General features: G+C 46.4%; 1 protein-coding gene across 2 annotated transcripts in view; it reads right to left on the reverse strand.

Annotated features, from left to right (window-relative positions):
- The window catches only part of DMRT1 (doublesex and mab-3 related transcription factor 1), a 108,760-nt gene that overhangs the window by 77,585 nt on the left and 8,015 nt on the right, over positions 1–23,160 (reverse strand). The gene's annotated exons all lie outside the window — the stretch shown is intronic.

Below are 23,160 nucleotides of genomic sequence, written 5' to 3' on the forward strand. Positions count from 1 at the left end.
GCCTGGAGGAGTCGTGGGGCCGCCAACAGGCCAGTGGCCAGGCCCGGGTTCGGGAGGGGACCAGAGAAGAGAGGAAGGACGGCCAGTGCTCTGTTCCAAAGGCGACCTTACGGGGAGGGAATCCCTTCCCCACTCTTCTTAGGACCCCTCGCACGGAGAAAACCTCAGGTCAGGGGCATCTCGGACTGACTGTGAACATAGAATTTAGGTCCCCACAGAAAAGCTCTGCTTTGAATTGTGTTCGGACAACTTAAAATGCAGGGGCTGCAACCATAGGGGTCTTCTGCTTGGCCACGAAGGGTGCTCAACACAAGGCTGTCAGATCCTGCTTTTGGAACTTGCTTTTAAAAATAAGATCCCAGGGGCGCCTGGGTGGCGCAGTCGGTTAAGCGTCCGACTTCAGCCAGGTCACGATCTCGCGGTCCGTGAGTTCGAGCCCCGCGTCAGGCTCTGGGCTGATGGCTCAGAGCCTGGAGCTTTCTTTGGATTCTGTGTCTCCCTCTCTCTCTGTCCTTCCCACCCTCACACTCTAGCTCTCTCTCTAAAAAATAAATAAATGTTAAAAAAAAGAGCTTCTTGACTTATTTTTGGAACACCATACACTCAGAGAGTGATGAAACTCTCTGGTTACTGGGGCTTGGATATTTGGTAGATGTTGCCTTGAAGAAGAACAAAGTGAGCCTATCCCTTCAAGGAAAACTTATAGGATTTATTGCCCAAAATTCGAGCTTGCAAGTAAAAACCAGAATTTCTGAAAACTTAAGTCTGCCATCACGGGCTTGACAGCTTCCCGAACTTGAAGACTCTTCTGACAAGATCTGTAGTAATAATAACGAATGGGATTTTCCTGATAGTTTGCAATGAAACAGGACAACCTTTGGAAAACCTGCACAACTCAGTGAGCTAATATTTTCCAAATGACCAGTTCATGATGTTACAAAACGATGCATGGGTGAAAGATCCATTTGAAGTGCAAGATGGACCAGTGGATTTTAATGTAATAGAGAACAAAGCTCTTTGGCGTGGTTTTGGACTCCACCCTGCAACTAATCTTTAAGAAATTATCACCTTTCAAGTTTTGGTCCAGTTTCAGAGAACAGGCACAAGGGTCTCAAAAAGCTATTCAAGGGGGGCCTGGGTGGCTCGGTCAGTTAAGCCTCCGACTTCGGCTCAGGTCATGACCTCACTGTGTGTGGGTTCGAGCCCCATGTCGGGCTCTGTGCTGACAGCTTGGAGCCCCAAGCCTGCTTCGGACTCTGTGTCTCCCTCTTTCTCTCTCTGCCTCTCCCCCTCTCATGCTCTCTCTCTCCCTCAAAAATAAATATTAATTAAAAAAAAAAAAAGCTATTCAGGGGCAACTGGGTGGCTCAGTTAAGCACTGGACTTCAGCTCAGGTTATGATCTTACGGTTCGTGGGTTCAAGCCCCATGTCGGGCTCTGTGCTGACAGCTCAGAGCCTGGAGCCTGCTTCAGATTCTGTGTCTCCCTCTCTCTCTCTGCCCCTCCTTGGCTCACACTCTGTCTCTCTCTCTCTCTCTCTGTCTCAAAAATAAACATTAAAAAATTTTTGAAAAAAGCTATTCAAACACCTCTCTCCCTTTTCCAAATATTTCTCTATGTGAAACTGAATTTGCATGTATTTCAAACGACAGACTGAAGAAGTAGCAATTGGGAACCCAGCTATGTCCTACTAAGTCAGACAGAAAACAGATTAGCAGAAACGTACAAACAATGTCACTGTTTTGTTTTGGAAAAACATAGTTCTTTCCTCATTAAAATATGTTACTTATGCTAACAACGGATAGATGTTATTATTTTAAAGGAATGAACATATATGTATGATTTCTCAGTTTTTGGCTTTGATTCAATAAATGCTGATCGGCAGAATCCATATCCCCAGAAGCTCTTGGAGGTCCTTGATGATTTTGAAGAGTGTGAAGGGGTCCTTGCCACTGAAAGGTTTGAAAACTTCTGTCTTATGAGCTCTTCCCTTTCTGAGAAGACCGATTTCAGGGCAGGTGGGGTCCAGGGTCTCATTCCGAGCAAGCTGCACAGTTAGCATTCAGCAGTCAAGTCTCAGGTGGGCGCCTCGGCTCTGTGCTTAAGCCTGAAACATTTCTTTCAGTGAAACAGACGCTAAGTCCTGCACACTACACGTCCAGGCAGCAGAACTTCCGGTTGAGAGCACCGGCTCCCAAGTCAAAGCGCTTGATAGGCGTCTTCTGCCCCATGGCCTTGGATCCAGGCACTTAAGGGCTCTGTGCGCCAGTGTCTCTCTGTAATGTGGGGATCACACTGCTATACACACCACAGAGGGCACGGGGGGCGGGGGTGGGGGGGAAGGCTGTGACACACGGTAAGTGCTTGAGAAATGTTCGCTATTGTTATGATCACAGTCACAGCACAGTGATGGCATTCTCTGCCATCAAGCAAGAGAGCCACCAAATAAAAAAAAAAGCTCATCCTAGGGGTCCCACAGGAGGGCAGGGCTGCACCTGGCAGAGGCGAATGAACTTGGAAAGGAGCAGAATCCTCTGCTCCTGGCCTTCTCGGAGGTCAGACAGTAGCCTTGAGTACAGTCGGTGTGATATCACTCCCTAAAGTCATAATCAGGAAATGCGGGAACAATCTGTTTCTCCCACAAGGCGATCATGACAGGGCTATTTTAAAACGTCAAACACAAACCTGGAGCCAGGAAAGCAAACAACCTTTTCACTGTGTACCTGCCGCAGGACTGAAAACCATTTCCACTTAGCGAGGCGAATGCGGCCAGGTGGAGAAGAACTGACCCCTGCTTCCTCTCCCCAGACTCTCTGCCCCCTCCCCCGCCCCACCCCTTTCAGCATGCAGTTCTGCTCTTGAGAAGCACAGCTACTATGGTGCTTCCTTTAAGTAAGCTGGGGATTTTATTTATTTGGGGGGGGGGGGATTGCTGCTGTTCCAAGGCTGAACTTTTAGCTTGCTATAAAGTTAATGTGCTATTCAATGTTCATTCCAGGCAAGACTGTGGGGCTGTGTATTTTCTGCCACCCCCGGAAGCCCATTATCTGTAATTGCCCATTACCATGCATAATTATTTCTCCCGGCTTGGTCTGTGACCTCCAGGGTTGCACTCTGTTACAGCTAACGGCTGATCTTAGGAAATTCGTGAATGAAGCCCTTCTGACCTTTAGCACTTTGAAGGGTCTGTTCCGGAGCTGACATGGAAAGCCTCTTTTCAGGCACACTTTTCTGTGATCAGGAACAGTTGAGATTTCTTCCCTGATGCACCTCCGCCCAAGCAAACAGGAAAACAAAGCATAATCAAGTCTCCATTATGTGGGAGCTGGTAACCCAAACTGGGAATTATCTGGAGCCCTTCACACTCCCTTTTCTTTGACTTGGCTATTTAATTGTATCACGCTTTTTTAAAGACTGCTACTGGGAGAAGGTGGAGGTAAAGGAGGGCAAAACTTTAAATCTCAAATTCAATATATACGCTCCCACACTTAGTGTTATTTTGAGTGGGAAGAAGTGCTACGTCCCCATCAGTGATGAAAATGGAATTTGGGGATTCCATGTGCGCTTAAAATATGAATTCTAGAACTGACATTCAGTCACACCAGCAAGTCACTTTACAGCATTAGCGGGGCAAGAGAGGAGGGGACGGCGATCGCTGGCTGCACGTGGCCTGGGTGCTGGAGGGCTCAGCCATCCACGGCACTTGTGTGTCTTTCCCACTACGGCCTCCTTGCAGAACCTGGGGGTGGGCAACGCCCCTCTAAGCACACACACGGTTCACAACAAAATCTGAAAGGGCAGTGACTGCCAGAAATGAGACCACTCAATTGTGGTGTGGCCGCTCGCTGCCACGGCCCCCCAGAATCTCCTGGATGTGCGGAGCGGCCTGCCCTTGCCATCTTTATTCTCCTTCGGTCTTTCCTTCCTTTTCAGTGAAGCTCCTCTAAAATGAACACAAGTCAATCCTAAATATAAACGCTCGTCCACTCTTTCAAGCATCATTTTTACCAAAGTCAGGTAAGGTGAACCACAGAGAATTAAACCTAACAGCTTTTCCTGGAGCCTGGCGGCAGGGAAGGCTTGGGAAGTAATCCCGCCCCTCGTTCTGACGCCTGGAAGAGAGTGGCCAGTCGAAGGACATGTGAGCACTGGCAGCGTGACAGGGCTGAAGATCCTATGCTTCACCACGGGGCTGTGTCATCAAGGGAAAAGGAGGCTGCACAGACATACCACTGAACATCCGAAGTTTAAAAAACAGCTGCTGCTCCTAACAAAGGCTTCCTGGAGAAGAATCTACATGACATCTACATGACTGCTAACGGTTTAAAGGCTCGCAGAGGCCCATCAGACCTCAAACACAGAGGTCAAGAGGGTTCTCAGATCCCAAAGACGGAGACCTGGACAGTCAGCACCTCATCCTTGCCACCAGGGGACAGGGCAGGCAGGGCAGGGGCTGAGAGTGGTGATCTGGTCCAGAGGGCATCACAATGGCCCCCAAACCCTTGACTTGTGGCTCCACTGACTCACCCCCGAGACAGCTCACTCCAGCCTCATTTCCCAGCACATCCAACTGTGCCATCCTGTTCTCAAAGTGTGTACACAAGTCACCCAGATTCTCTGAGACCTCCTCACAGCGAACTGCTCCCCCGCATGTGTCACTAACCACGGGGACAGGAGGGCACGGTAAAAGATGGCATACCTGTGACCATGCCTGCCTCCCCACTATGGAGGCCGGGACTCCGATCCCCAGCCTCGGTGCAGCCCAGGCTTTGGGACACCCAGTAAGCAAGCCTTGCCCATCAGATTGCCCAAATGAGACCGGTTCCCCCTGGGACAGAGCCCTCTCTTTCCTTCTTTCTTCCCGGCTGGAGCCAGAGGCTTCTGGCTTTTAGTAACAGCAGAGACAGCAGCTGCAAAGCTCTGAAGTCTCTGACACCTTGGGATACGTACGTGCGTATTTAGACACGTATGTATACACACACACACATCTGCACACACACGGACAGATCTACACCCACATCTGTATCTCTATCTATGTACATCAGTCAACATCTTAGCAGAGAAGCCGAATCTTAACCAAAAGAAATCATTACCAAGACTCAACTAGAATTTTCTCACAGCAGCTAAGAAACAGCATGACACAAGCTACGTGACTGGACGGCTTCGCATGCCTCCGGGCACAGCTGCATCACATCTCCCTTTATCCTCCTCCCCTAGTGACCTGCGTCGTATGGATCTCTGTCCGTCTGGATCACCAGAAACCTAACACGCTTGCAGACATTCCACCTCACAGAAAGGTCTCCACTATCAAGAACTGCTTCATGGCCCAGCCCCAAGGAAGCCCACCCAGCCCCTAGGAACATCCCTACAGTGATGCACAGCCCGTGGCACAGAGGGAGGGGTGCGCAATCTCTAACCCAGGGGCCTGCATTAAGGGAGCCATGTCTGTGGCAAACTGGGCAGCACCCGCTATCGCCTGCGGCTGGGTCAACCACCAAGGTTTCTTCTGACACAGAAACACCGACTAGAATGACAAGTAAGAGAATTTTTTTTTTTTTTAATTCAACAATGAGACAGGGCTAGAATCTGAGCAGCAACAAAACAGCACACACTCCTGGAAACACACAAGTTTTAACAGTACATTGCCCCCCAGCCCCGAGGAAGGCACACTAGAACAGGCAGAGCCTGGAGACCCACCTGGGGGTGGCTCCTTCATCCTGGACTGGACATAGACCCGAAAAGCACCAAGAAGTCCTCTCTCCTGAGAAGAGACCGCAAAGCTGTAAGCAGATGGCTGTCACAGGAAGGATTCACCAAGAAGTGAGCCATGGACGAGGGAAGACAGTGGTTCTTTCATATGAGCTGAGCAGTCACGCAGCCATTTGCCCCACAGAAGTCAACTTGGAAGAAAAAGCTCTCACAATTCAGATTGAGTCATCCATCCATCCATCCATCCATTCACTCATTCAATACCAGCCAAGCGCTCAACTGTTTATCTCCAAGGTACGAAGGGTCACTTTATCGTGACATTACCATATGCATCTGCAGGTGCTTTCGGGTTCAGTCTGAAACCAGGAAGCCCATCAAGTCCACAGAAGATGTAGGACCTTATTTATTGCCAGCCAAAATACAGGCAGATGCAGATTTGCATTAACGGCTGAGACAAACGTAGACAAGGAGAAAAGAAAGGCTATTAAGCTGAGCGACGGAAAATAGGACGCCTTAGGTAAAACTAAGGAAATAATAAGCAACAGATTATTAAATTCTCAGGGACTGGAAAAGCAAAAACAGGGAGGAGAAACAAAGTCACTGCAGATTAAATATGGCGAGTTTTAAGCCAATTATAAAAGATCAAAGAGAACATGAGAGGGGAGGAGTAGCCTTACAAGTAACCGAGATAGGAGACCTGGGGAGAAATTATGACCAGGGTAAAATCATTACAGTTTACAGTAAAAGTAATCTAGGGATGACTTCAGAGAGAAATTCACTAGACACCACTACGAGGTGAATAACATGGAGACAGAAATCAAAAAGCTCTTTATTTTCAAAAGGCACAAGACTCCAGAGGGAAGGTACTTCCTCTGTAGAGCAACAAACAGGATTGGCAACGTGGAAAGCGTAAGTGAAAACTGCCAGTGCCTTGAGTCACATTTTGGATTTCTATACCATCAACCTCTAGCGAGCAGATTGGGCGTGGTCTTTACCACATGCCGCGGTGAACAAAGGGAAGGAAGAAGCAACGTGGCAGTATTCATACAGTAGTGTCCTTGAAACTCATTTGACACTTGCTCTTTCTCCCCCAGTAAAAGTCTGACACCGCCCCCTTTGAGTAATGTCAACTGCCTCGCAAGTCTCAACCCTTACTAACTCTAGAAAAGCTGAGCTAAGAAAAGAACTAAAGCAAATGATGCTAACTTTTAATGCGAGCATCACCTTTCATTTCATGGAATATCCCGCCATTTGCGTACATCCTTGCAGTTGCTACCCACAAGAACTCTGCAGTAGCTGCGGGGTGGAGACAGCAGGAAGTATGATGCATGATGCCCCCTGGGGAGAGGAGCTGGTGGTGGTTTAGCAGGGGCCCCCCACACACAAGGGAACAAAGCAGCAGCTGGAGTCTGGATTCAACACTGGCCTATTTTTTTTTTTTAATGTTTATTTATTTTTGAGAGAGAGAGAGAGAGAGAGAGAGAGAGAGAGAGAGACAGAGCTTTGAGTGGGGAGGGGCAGAGAGAGAGGGAGACCCAGAAGCCGAAGCAGGCTCCAGGCTCCAGGCTGTCAGCACAGAGCCCGATGTGGGGCGCGGACTCACGAGCTGCGAGATCATGACCTGAGCTGAAGTCAGACGCTTAACCCACTGAGCCACCCAGGCACCCCAACACTGGCCTTCTGATTCCAGGTTTGGAACCCCCCTGGCAATCACATAAAAATCCTGACATCCAGCTCTCTGCCTTTGTTCTGAATAGTTAATTCTGTGTTCTGTTTTGTTTTTTAGTGATCATCAATACACCGGACGCGACAAAATTGCAGAGCCAGAAAGCCAAAGGGAGTACAGAACACTGCCTACGAGCTGCCTAGGAACCTCCAGTACAGCAAGTACGTGAGATCGAGGATAGGGGCGCCTGGGTGGCTCAGTCGGTTAAATGTCAGCCTTCGGCTCAGGCAGTGATCTTACGGTTCTTGAGTCCAAGCCCCACGTCGGGCTCCGTGCTGACAGCTCAGAGCCTGGAGCCTGCTTCCGACTCTGTGCCTCCCTCTCTCTCTCCCGGTCCCCCCTTCCACGCTCTGTCTCTCTCTCTCAAAAATAAATAAAAACATTAAAAAATTATATGAAAAAGACTGAGGATAATACCCGCCTTATAAAATGTCCCTTTCCTATGTGATATTGTACAGGTCACTATATAAGGATGACTAAAAGCTTATGTATAACTGGAAATCTGGAATGAGAAAATGTAAAATAATAACCTAGCACTTACTGATACTGGGAAAATTTATCTCAAGAAAACGAGGAGAGAAAAGAAAACGGGAGCTCTGGACAGCCAATGATTTTGCTCACCTCACACCTGGATGCAAAGTTTCCGTGGCTGAGCAAGCTGGCTCCCCAGTGGGTCCCAAACAACTACTGTCACGACCAGGGTAACAGACCCCAACACAGGGCAGGGCACCAGCTGTGAGTCCCAGACCTCGGTTGGAATCCCGACCCCAGCACTCAATACACGTGTGATCCCGAGCACGTGACTGGACCTCAGTTTCCTTCCAGGTGGAAAAAATAGTTCCTATTTTACAGAGTTGCTGTAGAGACTAAATGAGAGTATAAATAACCAAGCAGCTAAGACCATACCTGACATGAGCCAGACCTCAGTAATTCAGAGCTAGTAATACTGTAATTATTATTACCACCTCTGAAAACACAAAGTCAAGGAGCTGGGAATTAAACTACACACTCAGAAGGCAAAGAACAAAAGCACTGTCCTCCCTTCTCACGGAAGAATTAGGAAAACATTATTCACACTCGTGCGTGGATCCTGTTTCAGAAACATTACTTATTCCTGCCATTCGGGCCCCTGGCAACACGAACTAATGTGAGAATTACATTTCTTTGCTTAATCATCCTTATAATGCTTGGTCTTTTCAGTTCTACCCAATTTTCCCCTGCTCCTCGATGCAAGCGTGTGTTCCCTGCCAAACTCCTCCCCGCTGCTGTAAATAATCTCTCTCCTTCTTTTATATTACCTTTCAAATATTTATAGACTGTTATTCTCCTTCTCTCCAAGCCATACATCATTTTTGTTGTCCTTCTCCTGGATTCTCTCTAGATTATCTACATCTTTTGGAGAAAAACAAACCCCAGGTGCTTCACGATGAAAACAGCACACCCAAAGCGAACAGCCCTCAACCAGTAAGGCCCCTTATTCAGAAGCCACAAGAAAATTCTTTGATGTGCGTCTTACTCCTCTCCTTCTGTAACTCATAATTCCATCGCTCAGATAAAAACCGAGGCACAGAGCGATAAGCGAAACAAACAGAACCCTCCTCAAGAGGATGGCCGGGGCTCTCAGAGGTAGCAGTCCCGGCGTGGCTGGCCGGGCGGTCCCAGAGAGGCTCAGGCTCGCTAATGAGGAATCGTGTGCTAGGCTCCACTCATCCCTTCCCCATCCATAGCCACGGACTTGCATGTGCGTGCATCAGAACGGTGGCCTTGAGACGCCCTCGGCCCCTCACAAAAACATCTGACGGTGTTCATTTTCAAACATTTTGTTTTCAAAAACCGTTTATGTTCCACACACATTTGGAAGTGTTATTAAAAATGAAAACTTCTAGGGGCACCTGGGTTGCTCAGACAGTTAAGCGTCTGACTTTGACTCAAGTCATGCTCTCACAGTTTGTGGGTTTGAGTCCCGCATCAGGCTCTGTGCTGACAGCTCAGAGCCTGGAGCCTACTTCGGATTCTGTGTCTCCTTCTCTCACGGACCCTCTTTTGCTTGAGCTCTCTCCCTCTCTCTCTCTCAAAAATAAATAAAGCACTCGGTCTCTATCTCTAAAAAAATAAATAAAACGTTAAAATAAAAACGTATAAAACTAAACACAAACATTATCCTCACCACCAGACAGACCTCATTTTGTTGGGCAACAGTTGAGACTCACCTAGTTCAGCTTCTGCGCCCTTCTTCTGGAAGGTGGTGATGTCTAAGTGTCTTCCCCCCCGCCCCCACCAGGTCTGTGCCGACCCTCTCTTCTTTTTCTTCTGACACACAAGGCCAAAGGTTTCTAAAATGTCCTCCTTCTGTCCAAACCCTCAAGGGCAGCAAGGTACTGATGGGACTTTACCTGTTTTGCTGAAGGCTAGTTCCTTGTCTCAGAGCCCTGAGTACTTGTGTGGCTACACAACATTCCCATACCCTTAGAAAGGATAAGAGATGGCTAACACTACAGGCAGAGGTCAGTAAAATTAGTAAAACAAAGAAAAGTGAGGCCAAGAAAAGGGAGAAGCTTACTCCTATTTTAATGTGAGGACACAATACATTTCCTGTGTGTAAGCATCAAGATGCTGAATTGGAAGACCCCTGGGTGGCTCAGTCGGTTAAGCGTCCAACTTCGGCTCAAGTCATGATCTCACAGTTCTTGAGTTCAAGCCCCACGTCGGGCTCCCTACTGACAGCTCAGAGCCTGGAGCCTGCTTCACATTCTGTGTCTCCCTCTTTCTCTGCCCCTCCCCCGTGCTTGTTCTCGTTCTCTCTCAAAAAAAAAAAAAAAAAAATTAAAAAAACTTTAAAAGAAAAAGGAAGACCCCTGAATTGGAAGAACCAATATTTTTTAAATGTCTATACTATGCAAAGCAATCTACAGATTCAATGCAATCCCCATCAGAATACCAACAGCCTTTTTTCACACGACTAGAACAAATAATCCTAAAATTTGTAGAACCACGGCAGATGCCAAATTGCCAAAGAAATCTTGAAAAAAAAGAAAAAAAGAGAACAAAGCCAGAGGTATCACAATCCCAGATTTCAAGATATACTACAAAACTATAGTAATTAAAACAGTATGGGACTGGTACAAAAACAGACACATAGATCAATGGAACAAAACAGCCCAGAAGTAAACCCACGATTATATGGTCAATCTTCAACAAAGCAGAAAAGAATATGCAATGAGAAAAGACAGTCTCTTCAATAAATGGTGCTGGGAAAACCGGACCACCTTCTTACACCATTCACAAAACCTCAAATAAAAAACTTCTGCAGAGCAAAGGAAACAATCAAGAAAACAAAAACCCAACCTACTGAGTGGGAGAATGTATTTGCAAATGATATGTCCAATAAGGGGTTAATATCCAAATTATGTAAAGAACTTCTGTGACTCAACACCAAAAAAAACCCAAATAATCTTATTTAAAAATGGGTAGAAGACCTCAATAGAGATTTTTTTTTCCAAAGAAGACATCCAGATGGCCAATACACACATGGAAAGATGGCCAATCATCACTCATCAGGAGAATGTAAATCAAAACCACAATGAGATATTACCTCACATCTGTCAGAATGGCTAAATTCAAAAACACAAGAAACAACAAGCGTTGGCAAGAATGTGGAAAAAAAGGAACCCTCGTGCACTGTTGGTGGGAATGTTAAACTGGTGCAGCCACTGTGGAAAACAGTATGGAGGGTCCTCAAAAAATTAAAGACAGAATTACCATATGATCCAGCAATTTCAGTCTAGCGTGTATCAAAAAGATATATGCATCTCTATGTTTACTGCAGCATTACGTACAATAGCCGAGATGTGGAAGCAACCCAAGGGTGCATCAACTGATGAATGGATAAAGATGTGGTACATCACACAACAGAATATTACTCAGTCATAAAAAGAAAGATCTTACCATTTGCAGCGACATGACTACAACTAGAGAATATAATGGTAAGTGAAATAAGTCATTCAGAGAAAGACAAATACCATATGATTGCACTCATGTGGGATTTAAGAAACAAAACAAAGAAAAAGAGATGACAGAAAAACAGACTCAACTACAGAGAACAAACCAGTGGTTGGCAGGGGGTGGGCAATGGGTGAAAGAGGTAAAGGGGATCAAGAACACACTTAATCATGAGGAGCATCGAACAATGTATAGAAATGCTGAACCATTACATTGTATACCTGAAAATGGTATACCACTGTACGTTAATCGTACTTGAATAAAAATTTAAGATGCACGCCAGAGATTCCTGGCCATCAGGATGCAGGTGGGGTGGAGGGAAATGTGACAGGCTACATAACCTTCACCCGGGGACATCACCCTTTTCCTATCAGTTCATGTGGCTTTGTCTGTGCAAGAAACCAGGTCATGGCTTTAGGACGGACCGAACCCAAGCTCACTGTCCCGTTCCCCCCATCAGTATCTGAGACTTGAGTGCTAAACACGTTTATGTGCTTTGTCAGGGTTGACAAAGACCCTTCACATACACTTCTTAGGGGAGCACCGTAAACTGGGCAGGCATTATTATTCTCTCCATATCACAAATGAAGAAACAGACAAAGAAGTGAAGCCAGGTGCTCAAAATCAGAGAGGTGGCAGGTACCTCAGCCAGGTCTCGGACTCTGGATCTTAGGTTTTTGTTTTTAAATATTTTTTAATGTTTATTTGTATTTTCGAGAGAGAGACAGAGACAGCGCAGGAGTGGGAGAGGAGCAGAGAGAGAGGGAGACCCAGAATCCGAAGCAGGCTCCGGGCTCTGAGCTGTCAGCACAGAGCCCAACACGGGGCTCAAACTCATGAACCGTGAGATCATGACCTGAACCAAAGTCGGGATGTTTAACCAACTGAGCTACCCAGGCACCCCTGGATCTTAGGTTTCCTTCATGACACGGGGCTTCCTCCCCAGGTATGAAGTTTCAAGAGACCAGCCAAACTCTTTTTCTAGATGCCTTCAATCTCCAAGACCTCTGAATAAGCTTCTACTACCATATGTCCTTCTTCCGGGGAGGAACCCAGCACAGCCACGTGGTACTAACAACCTGCCCCAGGAGAAGCAGGGCCCTGGGTATGTCCCACATCAACTAAAGAAAGCAATAAAATTACTCTGAAGTATTTGATGGTAACGTGCACTCTAGTTTCATGTAACACTGGTAAGAGAAATTTTACTCTCTAGTAAGCAGAGTATCTGACTAGACACTACATCCCATTCCCCAGTCACGCCATACCAGTTTACTACACACCCAATAGTCCTCCTGTACGCACCTGCCAGACCACAACACTGGACATGACCATGAGATGGTTTAAGCCATTGGGGCCATTAGATTAACATGACCTGCCCAAGGTTAAACTGAGGAGCAGAAGCTGGAAGAATATGAAGGACACAACAGATTTAGCCATCTGCCATGTCCGTTTTCACTTGGCTAACGGCCGGCTCAGGGGGAACCAGAAGAGCCACGGGCTTCGGCTCCTCTTTCTCCACCTGACCCCCAAGGAGTGCGGTGACCAGGGCTCAGGCCTTGGGCCCCTCATCTCTGCAGTCTGTCCGCAAGTGGTCTCACGGAACACCAGCTGGTCTCTCGAAACACCAGGCAATGGGGGAGCTGGGGGCTGCACCTCACACCACAGAGGACCAGTCTCCATAATGAATGAGGGACACCTAGATGTGGGGGATTCAGCAGAGAAGCGGGCAAAGGACACACACGGAAAAAATTACAAATGGCCCTTAAACGTGTGAAAAAAGGTTCAACCTCACTAACGCAAGAAAAAAGATGATCACGTACCAGATTTGTTTTCTACTGCCATACAACAATTACCACAAACTTAGCAGCTTAAAGCAACACAGATTTATTATCTTCCAGCTCTGTGGGCCCAAAGTCTAACGCGGGTCTCTCTGGGCTAAAAGCAAGGCATCCACAGGGCTGTACTCTCTTCTGGAGGCTCCAAGGGAGGGTCTGGGGCCTTGCTCAGTCAGGGTGCCAGCAGAGCTCAGTTCCTGGCAGTGGGGGGACTGAGGTCCCCTGTCCCTGCTGGCTGTCAGCTGAGGGCTGTCCCAAGTTCCTAGAGGCCTCCCGAACTCTTGGCCTCGGGGTCCCTTCTTCCACCTCCAAAGCCAGCAAAGGTCAAGGCTCCTGCTTCAAACCCCGCCCCTCCGTAACTCCTCCCACTGTGGTATATTGCGGGGGGGGGGGGGGGGGGCAGCCTGGAAGGCTCCTCCAGTTCTCCGGATTCATACCACTAGAAGGGACCCACCTGAAAAATCCAGGACCACCTCCCCATCCCAAAATGCCTGACTTCATCACATCTGCCATCGAAGGTGACATCCTCACAAGTCCCAGGCTGGGGTGTGGCATTTCTCGGGGGGCATTACTTTAACGACCACAGCAACGTACAACGCTTCACCTGTCAGGCCGGTAAGGCGCCCACGACACCCTACCTACCACTGGCAATGATGCGGCAGCCGCTCTCTGCAGGGGGTGCCGTCCACGAGATCCCCCAAAGTTGCATTTAAACTGACCTCCCAAAGAGACCTCGGGTCCCACCATTTCTTTCCATCTCTACTCCCCCCGCCCCCGTGCGAGCAGCTCTCCCCCCGCCTGGGCACTTGCAGCCTTCACTTCTGTTTCTGAGTGCAGCCCCCAGCAGCAGAGAGACCTGAGGAGAGAGTAAATCAGGTCACGTCACTCAGTGCTTCAACACTCCAGTGACTTCCCATTGCACTCCTAATAAAACCCCGACTCTCTCCCGTCCTGTCAGGCCCCCGGAGATGTGGTCTCCGGTGACGGCAGCCCCTGCTTTTGGCACACGGGCCTCCTTCCCATTCCAAGCGACCTCTCTGCCCCACCTGGAAGTCTCTTGCCCCAGGCCTTGACCACAAGGGCTCACTATCACTCAGGACTGGCTCCCATGGACTCCCCTTAGAGAGGCTCCCTTTCCTGAACTATCCTATCAAACACCCACTGTCCCCTTGGACACGACCATCATATCATTTTGTCTTTCTTCATAGCTGTGAACACTTTCTGAAAATACCTTGTGTTTACTAGTGTACTTATTTATAAACCGTCTCCCCTCCTGGATCTGTAAGATCCGCGTGAGGCACACGCTTTTTATGTGCTGCTGACTATCCCATGCCTAGAAAAAGGTCTGACCCAAGTCGCATGATGAACATTTGCTGACTCAATGAAAAATTAGATTAAAAAAAAAAAAAAAACAGAAGGAAGAAAGGGAAGAAAGAAGGGAATCTTGTTCAGAAAGCAGACTCACCAACCAAGATAATTCAATGCAGTTCAGCAAACATATTAGTGTTTGATATATGCAATCTGCTTCCCTAAATTTACTCATAGCCTATATTTTAGATAAACCTCAAACCTCAGGACCAGAGTTAAGGGGTAGTGCAAAAACAGTCGTTTTATAAGTGTTGAGATCAATAGTCATCTGTTAATATATAATGAACTGATTTTGGATGGTTGAAGCAATATCTAAGAATTCTTAATACCAATAAACATCAAAAACCCTGTTATTACTAGAATACTGAATCGATATTTTCTTCTGACAAGAAACCAGCTATTTATAGTATACTTTAAGAGTTTCTTGTGCATTTTTTCTCCCGAAAAGCATGTTCAGTGGGCTTGTACAGTAACACCAGATTAATGATTGTGATGTCCACCAAGAGACATCAGGAGACTACAGTAAACTGGGTTTGAACTTTAATTTGCTTCACCAACGGGGACCAACATTTATGTGAATTTTCTTAGGGGAGTCGAAATGGCTGTCACATTGAATTTTTTGTAAGTTGAAAACTAAGAGACAGAGGCTGGAACAGAAACACAGATCTGCACTACAGAGTTGCCTGTGACAACGACAAAAGGGACCCTGACAAGTCAAGAACCCACGGGATGGTGGCCGGAGCCACGGGTCCCACAGGCATCCCTACCCTTCTCCCCTTGCTTCACAGCACCGCACGGAACACTGCAAGTCTCGGAGGAGTTGAGATCACCTGCCAGAGGTACAGAATTTATAGTCTCTTGAAGGGGGTGTTAGCAGACACTCCCCTGTGCCCCTTTCTCTATAAACCTCAGTCCTTGGAGAAACATCAGTCCTCATTACCCCAGAGCCATGGATTAGCGCAGCGTGTAAAACAGAGAGAGAAGTCCGCAATAAAGCAGAACTTGAGGGGCTGGGAGAAGAGGAGGAGAAAGAAAGGATGCGGACAGAGATAAAAAGGGATCATCTTATCTCATGTGAGTCTACAGGTGATTTCAAAGACCGAGAAGCTTTGAAGAAAGCTGTGCCAGCAAAACAGTTAATGAGAGGGAGAGAATGGGGAGTTACCGCTTGGTGGGGATGGGCTTTCCGTTTAGGAAGATGAAAAAAATTCTGGAGACGAATGGTGGGGACAGCGGCACAGCAGCCTGACTGCTGCAGGCCACTAAACTGCACGCCAGCAAGAGTCAAAATGGTCAATTTTATGCCATGTATATTTTGACGCAATAAAAATTTTTAAAAAGTCAGTTACATAAAACAACAGGAGGTACGGAAAGGCGTCCACAAGATGCAAAAAACAGTGAGTGATGAGTGGGTGGTCAATGGACAGGATTCTTGAATCAGCAGTTAACAGGAATCCATGGTTCAAGGACTCCGGGGGCAAGTGAAACAGATGACACAGGTGAGCTTTTGGACACGCAAGAGTTTCCCATGACAGAAAACGCAAGGCTGTGTCACACGATGACAACACCTACTGCTGTGACCAGCTATTGGCAGTAAATTCTAAGACAGTCTATGAACCATACCCTTTTCCCACCGGAATATGGAGGACAGGGGTCCATATTCACCAACCCTCAGCTTTTCACTTTTGGGTTCCACCAAAACAATGGTGGTTTTTCATGTTCAGAAGTCCAAGGATAAAAGTTATTCTTGCCAAGTTTCTAAGGCAACAGAATTCTTTCTCCATTGTTCTGAGGAAATGCTTGTCCCCCAAGGTCTGAAGAGTTACGTTAGCCAAAATACGGCAAAGAAAGCCCATCACCAGGTCCTCCGTGGTGTACCTTCTCAAACACCATTCCTTTCACTAAAAACTGTATGTGATAACGAGGTAAAAGAGGAAACACTGTAAGAGACTGAATATTAACCTATTTCCAGTGAAAATAAAATGCAAACCTAGAGAATCCTCCATGATCTAAACTTCTGGTCATCAAGGAGACTCTCACTGGGTTTTATATCTGTAATATTTACCAGGATGAAGGTATCTTACCTTTTAATTTTAAAAAACTTGGGGCGCCTGGGTAGCTCAGTCAGTTAAGTGTCCGACTTCAGCTCAGGTCATGATCTCAGGATTCATGGGTTCAAGCTCAACGTGAGGCTCTGTGCTGACAGCTCTGAGCCTGGAGCCTGCTTCAGATTCTGTGTCTCCCTCTCTCTCTGCCCTCTCTCTCTCTCTCCCAAAAATAAACATTAAAAAAATTTTAAAAACTTAAGTTTGGGGACACCTACCTGGGTGGTTCAGTCAGTTAGGCATCTGACTCTTGATTTCAACTCAGGTCACGATCTCATGGTTCATGAGTTCGAGTCCCAGGTCAGGCTCTGTGCTGACGTTGCAGAGCTTGCTAGGGATCCTCTCTCTCCACCCCTTCCCCACTTGCATTCCTCTCTCTCTCTCCCTCAAAATAAATAAACTTAAAAAAAATAACAAGCAGTAAAAAAACCTAAGTTTGAATTTTCTGGAACCCTCATACCGTCCTTGTGGGAATGTAAAACAATGCAGCCTCTTTGGAAAACATTCTCAAAAGTTCTTTAAAAGGTTAAAAAACATAGTGTTACCATATGATTCAGCAATTGGGACTACTTGGTACATACCTAAGAAAATGAAACGCACGTTCATACAAAAACTGGTACAAAAATGTTACAGAAAAATTACTCCTAAGAGCCACAAAGTGTAAGCAACCCAAATGTCCATCAGTTGATGAAAAAAATAGGATATATGCATATAATGGAATATTAATTTAAAAAATGAAGGGGCACCTGGGTGGCCAGTCAGTTGAGCCTCCAACTCTTAATTTCGGCTTAGGTCATCATCTCACAGTTGTGAGATCGAGCCCCACATCAGGCTCCGTGCTGGGCACGGAGCTTGCTTGGGATTCTCTCTCTCTGCCTGCCCTCCCCTGCTTGCGCGTGCTCTCTCTCTCTCTCAAAATAAATAAATAAACTTTAATTTAAAAATTAGTAATTAATGCATGCTACAACATGGATAAACTTTGCTAACATCAGGATAAGTGAAAGAAGCCAGACACGAAAGGCCACATACATGATTTCATTTACAGGAAGTGTCCAAAAACACAAAATGTCCAGAGTAGGTAAATCTATGTGGACAGAAAACATACTAGTGGTTACCTAGGGCTGGTATGGGGATTGGGAGGAGGGTAGTGACTGCTAATGGACAGAGTTTCATTTTAGGAGGAGGCAAAAATGTTCCACAATTAGAGTCTGGTGATGGTTGCACAACTCTGTGAATTCACCAAAAAACAATGAGTTGTGCATTTTAAATACAGGAATTATATAGTACATGAATTACACCTCTGAGTTGTTAAATTATGTTTGGCTTTTTAGCATTTCAAAAATTCAAATACATTTTAAGAATATCACAAAACAAAAATGTACATTGATCAATGATTTTACTCCCTGACATCTGCAGATGGGTGCATGGCCACTAGTCTAGTGCTTTAACCTTTTTACTTTTTATTTTTTTATTTTTATGGCGGGGGGGAGGGCAGAGAGAGAGAGGAAGAGAGAGAATCTCAAGCAGGCACCATGCTGTCAGCACAGAGCCTAAAGTGAGGCTTGATCCCACAAACCCTGACATCATGACCTGAGCTGAAATCAAGAAACGGACGCTTAGCCAACCATGCCACCCAGGCACCTGCCTCCCCCCACCCCCTGCCAACAACTAGTCTAGTGTTTAAAACACAACTTCCAATGTTAACTATCACCATTCACTCACTCAACAATGGTTTATGGCCGCTTACTGTAAAACCAGGTACTGCGCTGTGCACATGGACACAGGGATAAACAAAATACAGTCCCTGCCCAGAAGATCACATTTTCACAAAGGATTGATAAAGATGTAAACCTATCAAAACGTTTTCATGTCTTTTGCAAATGCTGTTACACAACTAATTTGTGCTTGAAACCTAGCATTTATCTTTTTTGTGGCTCTAGATGTTTTCTAACTTTTCTCTTTAGCCACAGGGAGACCAGAAGGCTACCTCCTGTGTACCTTGTTGACTGCCACTACTCTCCGGAAATACTATCTACAGAGAATTTCTATCAGCCCGATTAATTGCCACGTCTGCCACGCAAGCAAAGACTTCCCTCGGAAGAAATAAAATCGAGGGAGAGCCGATCTAAAATGACGGATACTTGATGATCGGCACCATGACTCTTCAGGGTTTCTTTTTTGTATTCAAACCTCCAACTGTAGCTTCGGTGAAGGAGTTTTTGTTTTGTACAACATTCTAGAAATTTCCCTGACTGTGAAAGTAAAATTGAGGAATACTTGTATCAAAAGTCTTTTTAAAAACAAGTATCTACATTTTCTATTCTAATAGAAATTGAGAACTCCGTCTAGAATCGATGGAGCTCGTCTCATATAAGTGGCCAGAATTCCTCAAAAGTGAATCTTCAAAGCAGTTTAGATGAAATGCTTTGGGTATTCATTTAAATGAAGTGCTTCCTTCTGTACAATAATGGAAAACTGCAAAGATAACAACTGAAATGAGGGCGCCTGGGTGGCTCAGTCGGTTAAGCGTTTGACTTTGGCTCAGGTTGTCATCTCATGGTTCGTGAGTTCAAGCCCCACATTGGGCCCTGTGCTAACAGGTCAGAGCTTGAGCCTGCTTCAGATTCTGTGTCTCCCTCTCTCTGCCCCTCCCCAGCTTGCACTCTGTCTCTCTCTCTCTCAAAAATAAACATTAAAAATTTTTTAATTGAAATGTTATTTTTTAAATGTTTATTTATTTTTGAGACAGAGAGAGAGAAAGAAAGAGACAGAGAGAGAAATCACAAGCAGGGAAGGGACAGAGAGACAGGGAGACACAGAATCTGAAGCAGGCTCCAGGCTCTGAGCTGTCAGCATAGCTGACATAATTTAACCCTGGCCGACTCAGGGCTCGAACTCACAGGCCAGAAGGTCATGACCGGAGCCGAAGTCAGGTACTTGCCACCCAGGTACCCCTGGAATGTTATTTTAAATTTAAACAACTCCACACAGGGTTTTCAGGTCACTGAAACAATTCTGTGTGACACTACAATGGTGGGTACAGACGGGTCATTAAATTTGTCCAAACCCATAGAACACACAACACGAAGCCTGGATCCTCATGTAAACTACAAAGTTCAGGGGTAATGACATGTCCACACAGGTTCAACTGTACCAAGTGTCCTGCTCTGGTGGGGGACGTTGATGGCAGGGGAGGCTGTGCATGTGTGGGGACGGGGGCACACAGGAAATCCCTGTGCCTTCCTCTTCGCCACGACGTGAACCTGTAACTGCTCTAAAGAATAAGGTTTATTTAAAAAAAAAAAAATCTAAACTCAGTATCTTCTGTTGTTAATTCATCGGCCACAGTTCTTACTGGTAAGAGCTGCATGGACACATGATTCCATTTTCAAACTTCCACATTTCCCATTTGTAAAGCACGGAGAAGACACACAATGAAACGTGTTCCCCTACCAGCATGTGCTTGCTCCCTGTGTATGCTCGAGTGAGAAATTACTGTGAAGGAAGAGCAGCGAAGTTGGAGGCGGTGGGGGGTGCCCATCATTATCAGACACAGACCTGACTGACCCTTCCAACAGGGGAAAGGTGAGTGAAAGTGGGCCACAGGCCACAGGAGGCCCGGCAGCAGGGGGGAGGCCAGAGACGGTAGGAGGTGGTCTGATGCGAGGGAGTGTGACTGTGAATGTGTGTGGAAGTGCTCGGTGCTCCAGAAGGGAGGGCCCCAAGGGCGATAACATTCAGGTCCCTACTTACAAAGGACACACATGCGCCAGATGAGCTACAATGCAACCCTTCATCTGACAGCTGTGCCCAGAAAAGGAGAGGCCAAGAACCACGCAGACCTCAGCGTGAGCCATGCGAGAAACAGCCTCCGACTGGCTGCGCAGGAGTTGAAGGACAAGCGGAATATAAAACAGGGGCTCCTGGGTGGCTCAGTTGGTTAAGCATCCGACTTCGGCTCAGGTCATGATCTCACGGTCCGTGGGTTCAGGCCCCAGGTCAGGTTCTGCACTGACAGCTCTGAGCCTGGAGCCTGCTTCCGATTCTGTGTCTCCCTCTCTCTCTCTGCCCCTCCCCCATTCACACTCTGTCTCTCTCAAAAATAAAAAACATTAAAAAAATAAAATGAAAACTAAAACAAAGAGGAATGCAAATTTTAAAGAGGAAGAACGCCTGTATGAGACTTTTTAAAGTCAACTGGTAATTTTGAAAATTAAGATGTATTTTATGCTAGGGGCGCCTGGGTGGCTCAGACGGTTAAGTGTCAGACTTCAGCTCAGGTCATGATCTCACGATTTGTGAGTTCCAGCCCCGCATCGGGCTCTGTGCTGACAGCTCAGAGCTTGGAGCCTGCTTCGAATTCTGTGTCTCCCTCTGTCTCTGCCCCTCCCCTGCTCACACTCTGTCTCTCTCAAAAATGAATAAACGTTAAAAGAAAAAATTCTAAGACATATTTTACGCTAAAATTAAAAATGGAAAACTGCAGAGATAATGTTGAATAGTTGCGGTTAACTCACTGTTATTTACAATAAAAAATGCTTTTTTTTTTCTTTGCCATTGCACTGAAAATGATCCTGCTAGCGTAAGAAACAATGAATAGGGCAATGCTTCAAAAGGCTGTTTCTTCCACGGTAATACCCACAGTCATAGATGAAAATAATAGTAAGAAATTGTTTCCACCCCATTATTCTAGGAATCTTTGGTAGATGGTAGCCAGTCTCTGGTTACGGAGTGGAGAGACTTTCCTCTAAGGTACGGGATCCTATTCAGAGGGAGTCTGCTCTCCAATAAGTGAAAACAACAGCTTGGTGATGAACCCAATTAATTTCCTTCACAGCATCCTTAGAATGCAACCAATAATATGGGCAATAATTCTTGGGTGCTTTCCACTCTCACTTTGGCACTTTTGGGAGCCAAAAGGAGATAACTAAGAAACTTCAAGGACATGAAAATCTACTGAATTTCACTAGGCTACTGCCCTTGTAGACACTAAACATTAGATATTAGAGGGAGAAGGGGAACAGCTTGCCTCCGTGTGAGTAGGGCAACTATTCCCTGACCACACTGGCAGCTTTCACCCCTCACTAAATAAAGTTCTAGCCTTTCACATTTATATGATGGAAGGCTAACCCAGTAAAAAATTCCAAGCTGTGGGGCACCTGGGTGGCTCAGTCGGTTGAGCTTCCGACTAGCTCAGGTCATGATCTCACGGTTCAGGAGTTCCAGCCCCTTCTCAGGCTATCTGCTGTTGGCACAGAGGCTGGAGCCTGCTTCAGATCCTCTACCTTCCTCTCTCTCTGCCCCTCCCCCACGCTCACGCGCATGAGCTCGCTCTCAAAACCAAACATTAAAAGAAATTCCAAGATGTTTTAAGAAAAAAAAAAAAACTAAACTAACTTCAAGTAGGAACAATGCACTCCCATTAAGTTAAATACATGAATAATAGACCTACAAAAGCGAAAGACGAGACACATAAGCCTATATGTCCAGCCAGTAATCCTGGAATGCCAAACAGAAGGGATTTGAGGGTTGGGACTGGAAGTACAACCCCATTTCACTGAATATGCTTTTGTACTCTCTTTCCCTTTTACTGCATGAAGTTAACTGTTATTTCAAATAAATCCCAATCTGGAAGTTTAATATAAGCTCTACTTATGTGTTAGCAGCAAACTATCTTAAGTTGGGCCCCACATGCTTCACAAACCTTGAAGGACACTCTTCAGTCTATCTCTCTTGGTTCTCTCTCTCTCTCCCACCTCCCTTCCTCTCTGTTCCTCCCTCTATATATTTATGTAGTTCACCTCTACTGGTTTTTCTGTCTTTCTCTTGCTCATATCCTAGCTCAGTCCAGAAATTATCAATCTCCACTCAAGAGCCTTGGTGCAAGCCTTGGGGTGCCTGGGTGGTTCAGTCGGTTAAGTGTCCGACTCTTGATTTTGGCTCAGGTCGTGATCTCAAGGTTCCTGAGACTGAGCCCTGCACTGGGCTCTGAGCTGACAGCATGGAGCCTGCTTGGGATTCTCTCTCTCTCTCTCTCTCTCTGTCTGCCTCCCCCCCCCACTCTAGGAGTGAGACCGTGTACCTGGGGCTCCTGCCCCATGGAGGTGGGCTGACAAGGGGAGAGCCCACAGGCAGAGGGCCTCCAGAGCGATGCCTCCCAAGCACACGAGCACAGCACATTGGCTTCCTCATTCCCTCCTGCTGAGTGTTGAGTCCAAGACTCCAAAATGACTCCAAGGTCTACCAGCTCCATAGGCAAAAAAAGACAATCTGGTCACATCCTCCTTGACCCTGAACCTTCTAGCTTGCTCCCCTGCTGCTTCTATTTGTGACTTTCCCTGCTGCTACTCTGAAATACTCTTCGAGAACGTCTTTGTCACGCTGAACTCCATCAACCCTGAGATCCTTCTCTAAAGCT

This window comes from Panthera uncia, chromosome D4, assembly GCF_023721935.1.
Source record: "Panthera uncia isolate 11264 chromosome D4, Puncia_PCG_1.0, whole genome shotgun sequence".
NCBI classification, from domain to species: Eukaryota; Metazoa; Chordata; class Mammalia; order Carnivora; family Felidae; genus Panthera; species Panthera uncia.